The following is a 9395-nucleotide window of genomic DNA, read 5'->3' as shown; positions in this document are numbered from 1 at the left end:
GAGTGACACGTCTTGTGTATTCAATATTCGTTGTCCAACCTCAGCTCCAAATTGCACCAACCCTTCTGCTATTTGAGCAAAGCTGCGACTGTTTGGTTCATGAAGTGTTGAATAGCCCACACTTCCTTTTACCAGTTAAATAAATGCATCATTCGGGTATTTAAAGTGCACTTATTCTTTTGGAATAAAAAGAAATATTTCAGTGTAAATGCACTACTTGCTCTTTTTATTGAAACAAACTGGCATAGAATAGTGCGTATGCAATTTGTACTATTATTATCATTAACCATATTGTGAACATGGAAAAAAATCATGTACATGTCTTTATGTAATGTATATGCAGCAGCAAAAATAATTATGATAAATAGTAATAAAAAATGCAGCATCGTATTACTAATTTTCCACTTTTGTTTTTATTAGGTTTATGCTTTTTAAATTACCTTTAATGGTGATTTAATAAATTAAAAGTAAAACAAACAAACTAACAAAAATAGTATTTTTTGTGAGCTATAATAAGCTTCTTAAATGAGCTTAAATAAAGCATTGGTTAATTCAGTGACATTAAATAATTAGTTTGCACCTTAATATATTATTTTCATTTAAATGTGGCCACATAAAGCACATAGCACACTTTGTGCAGTATGGTGCTCCTGGAAGCGCTTGAATCCAGCACCATTTCCTGTTACTGTTCACCCCTTATTCTGCTTACTTCCTGTCTTCTCTTATAATTTACAATAAACAGGAAAAGATCCTGTTCAGAGTCACTGCTAAGAGATAGAAATACGTTTATTTTATGTACACACACTCTCTCTCTCTTCTGTTTAAAGAAAAGATTTTTTCAAAACATTTCTAAACATAATAGTTTTAATAACTAATTGCTAATAACTGATTTATTTTATCTTTGCCATAATGACAGTAAATAATATTTGACTAGATATTTTTCAAGACACTTCAATACAGCTTAAAGTGACATTTAAAAGCTTAACTAGGTTAATTATGTTAACTAGGCAAGTTATTGTATATTGATTTGTTCTGTGTAGACTATTTAAAAAATATAGCTTAAAGAGGCTAATAATTTTGACATTTATGTTTTTTTTAAAAAATAAACTGTTTTTATTCAAGCCGAGATAAAACAACTAAGACTTTCTCCAGAAGAAAAAAATATTATCATACATACTGTAAAAATTGTCATGCTCTGTTAAACAAAATAAGTCAAAAGGGGGCTATGTATGTGTGTATGTGTGTATATACACACACACACACACACACACACACACACACACACACACACACACACACACACACACACACACACATATCTGTGATTGCAAACTTGTTTGGTTTTCTTCTGTTAAACACAAGTGAAAATGCGTAAACTGAAGAATACTGGAATTTAAAATTTTGCATACAATGACTTTCCGTAGTAGGGGTTAAATAAATGTGAAAGTTATACGCTACCGCTGTCCAACATTCTATAAAATACTTTTTTTTGTGTGTTGAACAGGAGTAAGAAACTAATTAAGTGATGGCACAACTTTCATTTTTGGGTGAACTTTAAGATCCTTTTAATCACTAATACATAAACCAGAAAAAAAGCAGCATCAACAATGGAACAGGGTGGTAATCATCTCTGTCTCCTTGTCTGAATGTGTCATAAAGGCCTGTAGAGGAAGTGAGTTTTTGATAATGCAGTTGAAAAGACAACTGTAAATCTGTAAAATTCACAGTAGATAAATAGCAGTTGTAGTTTCCAGCATTTTACTGCTTAAATAAGGCAGAAACTGTAACATAAACTTCAACATTTCATAGTGTACTACCATATTTCATCAGTTTTTAATGGCAATTCATCAGTGTTTTAAAGTATTAAACGTTGTTGCACACACAAAAACACAGTCATACGCATGTTGTGATAAAGTCATATAGTGATAACAATAGATAGTGATAACAAACAGCTTTTTCCTAAACAGAGTAACATGCTAATATATAGAAGGCTCTCAATGTAATTTACACAACTACTAAACAGCACTATTGCAGCAGACACAACAGTAAAGTAAATGCACTAAACATTATCAGAATTAATATACTGCAGATCTCTAATGTAAAAAGCACAGTAATGTCAACGAAAAAGCAGAAAATTGAAGTGTCACAGGGAATTCTGGGAATAGTCAATTTTATTTATCATACAAACAAGAAACTGTAATGAGGTTACAGAGTTGTACTGTAGAATAAAAACAAAAATTGCAGTTAAAATCACAGCATTTTTTGCAGTGTATATGTATATTAGCTTGTTAAGTTATTATGAAATTATGTTACCCAGCCTAGATCTAAGCCTCATTTGTATTGGGAAAACCCGTAGCCATTAATGCCCACTGTTAGTCATCACATTAAAGTAAATCTTTTACAAAATCCTGGTGTTCACTACTGTTTCTAGACTTGCTGAAAATGTTACTCAAATATAGAACACAAATTACTAAAGGAAATTAACATTACAGTCATTTTTTTCGAGAGTATAACAGCATATTTATATTAGTAACATTTGCTTTTGGCATCTGATTGAGGGATTGGACTTGTACTTAAAAGACATCAGTAGATATCGAGAACAAACACAAAATGTCCAACATGATGGAGATCAGAGAGACCTGACATCACGGAGCAAATGGAAGACTCCTTGATGTGTCTATTGAAGGAGAGGCATGTGTGTTAGTAGATACAGAGCAGTGTGACCTGACTAACCTCTGACCTTCGGGCTTTACTCGTGACCTAATCGGAACCATGGTCTCTGACTAGAAGAGGGTGTGCATGGTTTGGATGGAGAATCGGTTTCTACAGTACAGCCTGTGTGATTATCTGTGCTCTCAAACTGATAATATTTGCTACTCTTTTTATTAAGCAAACCCAGTTATTTCTCATGCAAACAGATTTTTTGCATTGTTGATATTTTATCCTAAGCTACAGAACTGGACTACTACAATGTAAACACTGACAAAAATGGCTTCAAAGCATTTTTATTTTAGTTTGAGCTTTTAGTAATTTCGCACAAAGATTCCAAAAATCACATGACTTTGCATCCAATCATATTTGAACCTAAATTATTGGATATATAGACATGCATTTACTTAATCTTATTAATATATGAAACATCTATGCTGTTGTTGCCAATGTTATGATAATCATACACTGTAAAACCAGATAAGCTAACTCAAAATATTTAAGGAAACCAATTGCCAATTAGTATTTCAGTTGACATCAAACATTGAGTACTAGTAACTTAAACTTTTTAGGTTAAGTTAAGATTATCTGTTTGAGTTGAGTTAACAAACTAATCAAGTCCAAACAACTGTATAGCTACTCAAACGGTTTGAGGGAACCAATTGCAGCAAATGGTTGGCTGAACTCGCATGAGTATAGTTAGTCAACCAAAATGGTGTGCTGCAGTCCGTTTCCTCAAACCATTTTAGTAGCTATGCAATTTGGATGTAATTGATTCACAGTAAAACCCAACAGTCAACTTTATCAAATAAAATAAGTGTAGTTAACTCAGTTGACTAAAAGTTAATTCTACTCATTTGAAATGTGTTTTGAACTCTGTGTTGAAGGAAACCAGTTAATTCAATACCTCATTACTTCAACCTAAATGGAGTAAGTTCACAGTACTCATATAGATTATTTGTTTTGACTCAAATGGTTTGTTTTAATTGGTTTCCTCAAACGATTTGAGTTGCCTTACTTTACCTTATTGGGTTTTACAGTACTCAGTTGGTTTGAGTTGTCTTCATTTATTAGGTTTTACGGTGCTCAAATTGCTTATTTTTCTCAAATCGAGTAAGTTCACAGTACTTATTAGGATTCATTTTTGAACTTAAATGGTTTGTTGCAATCTGTTTCCTCAAATGGTTTGAGTTACCTTAACGTTTTGGGTTTTACAGTATTGCAATCAGTTTCCTCAAATGGCTTGTTACCATAACTTATTGGGTTTTACAGTGTTCTATTACATGAACATGAACATAAAGCAAAATCTGACGTGTAAACAAGAAATTACATAAAAAGGAGGTATTTTAGGATAATTAATAATAATAATAATTGCCAACGTTACCTTTTTCACAAATTTAAGGAGATGAAAAGTCTGTTTATTGAAGTAGTTTGTCAAGGGCATAAAACCGCTCAAAAACCAGAGTCAGTGCTCTAAACCAGGGTTTTGAAGGCATCACCATGTCATCTTCAAGAACATTTAAGTCATCTAGCTTGTCAATAGGCAGCATTCCCTAATCCTTTTTGACATCAATGATGGCAACAGCTACGTTTTATGCATTGTTTTTCCCTAAAAATGCATTGAAATTTTTTTTGTTAGTAAATATTTCTACATGTGCACAAAAACAAAACATACTATCAAAACCATACATTTAAAAAGATATTCACACAAACAATTCTGTCATCATACTCAGCCTTGACTTGTTCCAAACCAGTTTGAGTTTACAAAAGAATTCATATTCTGAAGAACAGATGGAAATCTGTAACCATTGACTTCCTTATGTAACTTTAATAATCAGTATCTAAAAGTATTTCATGTTGAGTATAAAAAATATAAGAAAGATAAGTGATATGACATTAGGGGTTGTACTTTCAGCAGAAAAGCCCCAAACGTTACCCTTTTTTAGCCCTTTATTTTTTAAGTGCAGAGGTAAACGTACAGTAACACAAAATTTTAGTAGCTTTGATAGGTATTACAGTAGAATTTTGTTGTAAATACATATACAGTCAACATGAGTGAGTGTAAAATATACTCTGCGTATGTGCGAGACCCAGAAGTACTTATCAAATACACATTAATATTCGAGTTGGTGTTTAAAGATTGTTTCTTGTTGTGCACATCAGCAGAACTGACTCGTCTGATGATAAACTCGGTGTAAATCTGTTGTCAGTTCACCGCTTCATTCAGCTGCAAAATGAACGTGTAAATATGCTGGCTCACATCTCTCCTCTGTTACATCACGTCGGGACTTTGGGGCCGTGTTTGCGCGTGTGTGGGTGAGATTTATTCGGCTTGTACTCCAGCGCTTCATTATTGCAGAGCATCCGAGAGCGCAGGATCTCCAAACAATTTATGACAGACACCTTTATTGGCCCCTGTAAAATAAAAGCGAGGAGAAAAAAAAAAGATTAATCATCTCTCTCTCCATTTATCATTCGAGGCCCGGAACGCCCCATTAAAAAGGGCTGCAGTTTTACAGCGTTTTAAACGGGCATATGTCTGGTCACCGTTGGCATTCAGCTGTAAGGGCAGCTTTAGGACCCTGAGCTCCAGCGCCGCTATCTAAATGAAAGGTTGGCCGTGTCGGCAGCTTTGCCCATCTGGATTTATACCGTTGCGCATTGTTTAATTGTGCCACTAAATAATGCCCATGCATTATTTAATAGGCTGTTATTGGGTTTTTAATTGGCAGGCCAGGAGGCACTTCAGTCTCAGAGAGTGCATTAAAAAACAGGGGAATCAGTCTGGTTATCTGTATTAACTGGTGAGGTGGCTTTGTGTTGATGTGTCAGGTGTGTGTGCGGCTCTGCGGGGGTTTCAATTTCCTGCGTAATGCGGCTATTTGTTTAGACTAGTTCCAGTGGTCGTAATGCTGCTGAAATACAGTTTGTCTTGAAAAGCTTGGACTGGCTGTACAGCCCGATACATAGTTTCAAGGGGACATGCTTTTTAGGATGTGCTTTAAAATACTGCAAGATGAAAAATGAATGTTTTAAAGTGCCTTTTAACTACCGTATGGCAACCCTACACAATATTAATAAACTCTTATTTATTTAGAAGTCCATAAAATTAAGATGTATGTAGCTTAGATGCAGCTATGGGCAAAATTGGGATTTAAAATTAATGTTTTCCTTTAGTGCTTGTGCTAAAATATGGCACTGTAAGAATTAAGTTGTGGATCGGAAAAATTTTAGGGGAGGTTCATTGAGTGAGACACATTGCATGTTTGGACAACAAGATTAAGGTCATGAACTACTTCAGTTTATTTATTTTGTGCTGTTATCTGAGGTCTACTAAAGTTATCAATAGTTTTACATTAAAAAAAAACTTCTTAATTTGGAAGTAATTTGGCTATTTTTGGTGCTGTTTTTCATCAGAATGCTCTGTTTGCATGGGTGTGGTGTATTGTAGACACCCAATGCTTTGATTGGATAGGAGTTTACATATTTACAGGGCTGAACATGTAGTGAAGTGGAAGTGGGTTTTGGTCTTCTGCAGAGCTGGGGCTTATTCACCATGTTAAATCAAGATCTTTTGGCAGAGCACCTCAAAGTCCCTTTAAGACAAGTCACTTCACTTGAATGGCGTCTTTGAAACGCCTCTCGGGCAGTAAACTCAGGCATTCTGTCTTAATGGGGAAACCTTAAATTCCCCAAAACTGTTTGGCAAGCTTATGATTACATCACATATTTGGAATCACCAATGAAATTAAACAACCGTCTCATGAGTTTTTTTCTGAACATTCAAATCAAGCAAAATCTGTTTTTTTTTTTGTGTTTTTTTTAAGTTGCCGGAGTTGATGCGCATGTGCAGTTGAAAGGAACGAGATCACGACACAAACCTCATTTATGGCTGTGTTACACATTATCATGCTCTATATAATGGTCTGATTGTGCTGGTCTTCACAGTTTGGTCATGATGGTGAATCACCTCCAGAAATGAAAGCGACTCTTTGTTTACAAGTTTTTGGGCGTTCTTGTGGTTGCTGTCATTGATGTGCGTTTGGCATGACACGCTGTACATCGCATTCGTTTCATACAGATTACAAAACCCAAAAACTTTTGTTTTAAAGTACAGTTGGTTCATTTAAAACCACAGATTTCCAGCTTTATGTGGATATATTGCTTATGTCTGTAAAGCAAGTATTTGCTGAGATTCCAGTGCGTTTGTTGACCTCAAGAAACTGTTGTAAAAACACACGTCTGGGGGATTTTCCAGAAAGCAGGTTTTGTGACATACCCAGGTAAGTTTAAGAGTAAGTGGATAACCTCTGCTTTTGGTTCCAAAAACGAAGATAACTTTTAGTGTATGCTAAGTAGCCATAGCAACTTACTCTCTGAAGATAACCTGCTGTGGAGCAGGTTGTTTCAAAGTTAATCTCTTTCAGTGAGGTTACTGAGCATTGCTGTCTCTTTCGATGGACGGAGAAGCACAGATATACAAGTTTTTTCGTCGTGAAAAGTTTATAAGTGCATAGGTATTTTTCATATCCAAATAAATATTTGAATGGCCGCTGTCATTTTTCCCCAAAGAACCATTAATGTATTTAACAAACCTTTTGAAATCAAACATGACAACCCGTGGGTCTGCGCTTACCATCGAATGAGTCAGTGCAGCTCTTTGTTTTTGCATCAGGGCATTTTACTGTAAAATGTGCCAATAGTGTGAAGAGCAATCCGTAAAAAATGCCTAGCATTGAACTGTTTTATACATTTTTGTGCAGTTCCATGGCCATAAACCATTGCATATCATTACACAGACGTTTCAGAGCACGTAGTGGTCAGTGCGCCATTAAGGAACAACGGTGCTCACAGCGGAGTGAGTTCGAACCTCGAGTAGAGATTTTATTTTTCCCCTCTGGTCTGAGCTTCTCCCCCGAAGAAATGTCAGTCTATAGTGATTGATGATTGGCTCCTGAAATAGTAGGCAGTGCTTCATTCACCATTATTTACACATTTTCCCCATTCAAAACTATACATGAGACATGTCCTGTGTATTCTGTAGTCTTTGATTGCCTTCAGTATAAACTGATTTTAGAGCAACAACAAAGATTTGAGATCCAGAAATATACAAGATGTTTTTAAAGTACTGACCTCTTTCCTGTCTAATGATCAAAGTAATTTTGTTTTCTCAGTTCTTGACCCCTTTAAATTCACACAATAGATTAGTTTATTTAATCACACAATCAGATTAGCTGTTTTATAGCTTGTTTACCACCAATATTTGTGTGCAGATGTAGGCGCTGTTTACACTTGGCAGTAGGATTTTTTTTTTGTTTCAATCTGATGAAAAGCAAGCTACTCTAAATGCATGTTTTAATGGGGTTTGAAATGATTTAAGCTTAGAAATTGAAAATGCGTTCGATCAGATTTCTTTGGTTGTGAAAAACTCATATGGTCAAATGCATTCAAATTGCCAGGTCAGTACAAACCTGCAACCAACCAGTTTGTTCATCATGGACTAAATTAAATGTCCTACTTTTTTTTTCGTCCAGATTTTAGGAAACCTAATGCCATTTAATATGACTTACAAAATTTTCTACATATATTTTTGACAGTGATGCTGAAACAGTTTTAGATAAAAGTGGCAGATTGTAGCAATTAAATGATGGCAGCAATCCAAACAAACCAGTCAGTTCCTATTGTATAAATCAAGCCTCAGCTTACAATTTCAGTTTCATGCCAAATGCATGGATATTCTCCAACAAAAAGGCTTTAATATGGCCCTATTTATCAATTTTAATGCAAGACCGAAATGGCAGCAATCAAGCTAAAAAAAAAAAAAAACTCTACGTTTTATTTTTGCCTACAAACTACATATATATATATATATATATATATATATATATATATATATATATATATATATATATATATATATATATATATATATATATATATATATATATATATATATAATTATCACTTTGTGTAAATGAAATACTATCAATCACTCCTTCATGGCTACTTCAATGCATTTCATCTACTATTGATGCTAAAATGTGGAAAATAACAATAGATTTAAATGTCAATGGTCCACAATCCTAGAAAAATTACTTTTTTTTTTCTAGTTTTCAATATACAGCTTCAATATACATCAGAGAAATATCAATATTTTTTCATGACAAATTTCGCCATATCTTTAAACACTTAATTATTAGATTGATGATCCAATAATTCAATCAATTTCCAATGGTCAAAATTGACCAATTTTTCTTTTTAGAGAAGCCGTTTTTCTCAGATCCATGTAAATTCCACTCAAATATGCATATTAACATTGATGCTAAATCACTATATTATATTGTCAAATATAACAATTAGAAAAATGTTTTGTTGATGTATTGTTGAAGGATTGCAAGATTAGTCTTTAAGATGTTATGTTATTTTGACTTTTAACATTTTGTAATTTAGTTACTTTGTTAAAATACTTTTTCAAAAATATTTGTATATTTCATTCAAAGACTGGCATTTTATTAAAGTTACAAAAGAGTTACAATAATCAAATTGACCTCATGCATTTTAGTGTCCACTACCTTTTCCTTTATTTTATATATATAAATATATATTTATATATATAAAGAGAGAGAGAGCATAATCGTTTCTTTAATTGCCCTCCTTATTGGACAAAGCGAGGTACACACCTTTGC

The 9395-nt window shown here is 33.9% G+C and overlaps 1 long non-coding RNA gene across 1 annotated transcript in view; it reads right to left on the bottom strand.

Annotated features, from left to right (window-relative positions):
• Positions 1-1545: 1545 nt before the first annotated feature.
• LOC137490576 (uncharacterized) overlaps positions 1546-9395 on the bottom strand; it is a 33644-nt gene continuing 25794 nt past the window's right edge. Inside the window, exon 3 of the long non-coding RNA XR_011010260.2 lies at positions 1546-5124. This is a non-coding gene — a long non-coding RNA (uncharacterized lncRNA). The remainder of the gene's footprint in view (positions 5125-9395) is intronic.

The sequence above is a fragment of the Danio rerio genome, chromosome 3 (assembly GCF_049306965.1).
Source record: "Danio rerio strain Tuebingen ecotype United States chromosome 3, GRCz12tu, whole genome shotgun sequence".
NCBI classification, from domain to species: domain Eukaryota; kingdom Metazoa; phylum Chordata; class Actinopteri; order Cypriniformes; family Danionidae; genus Danio; species Danio rerio.
Note: the sequence above shows the minus strand (reverse complement) of the source record. Positions and strands in the feature narration are given on the sequence as shown.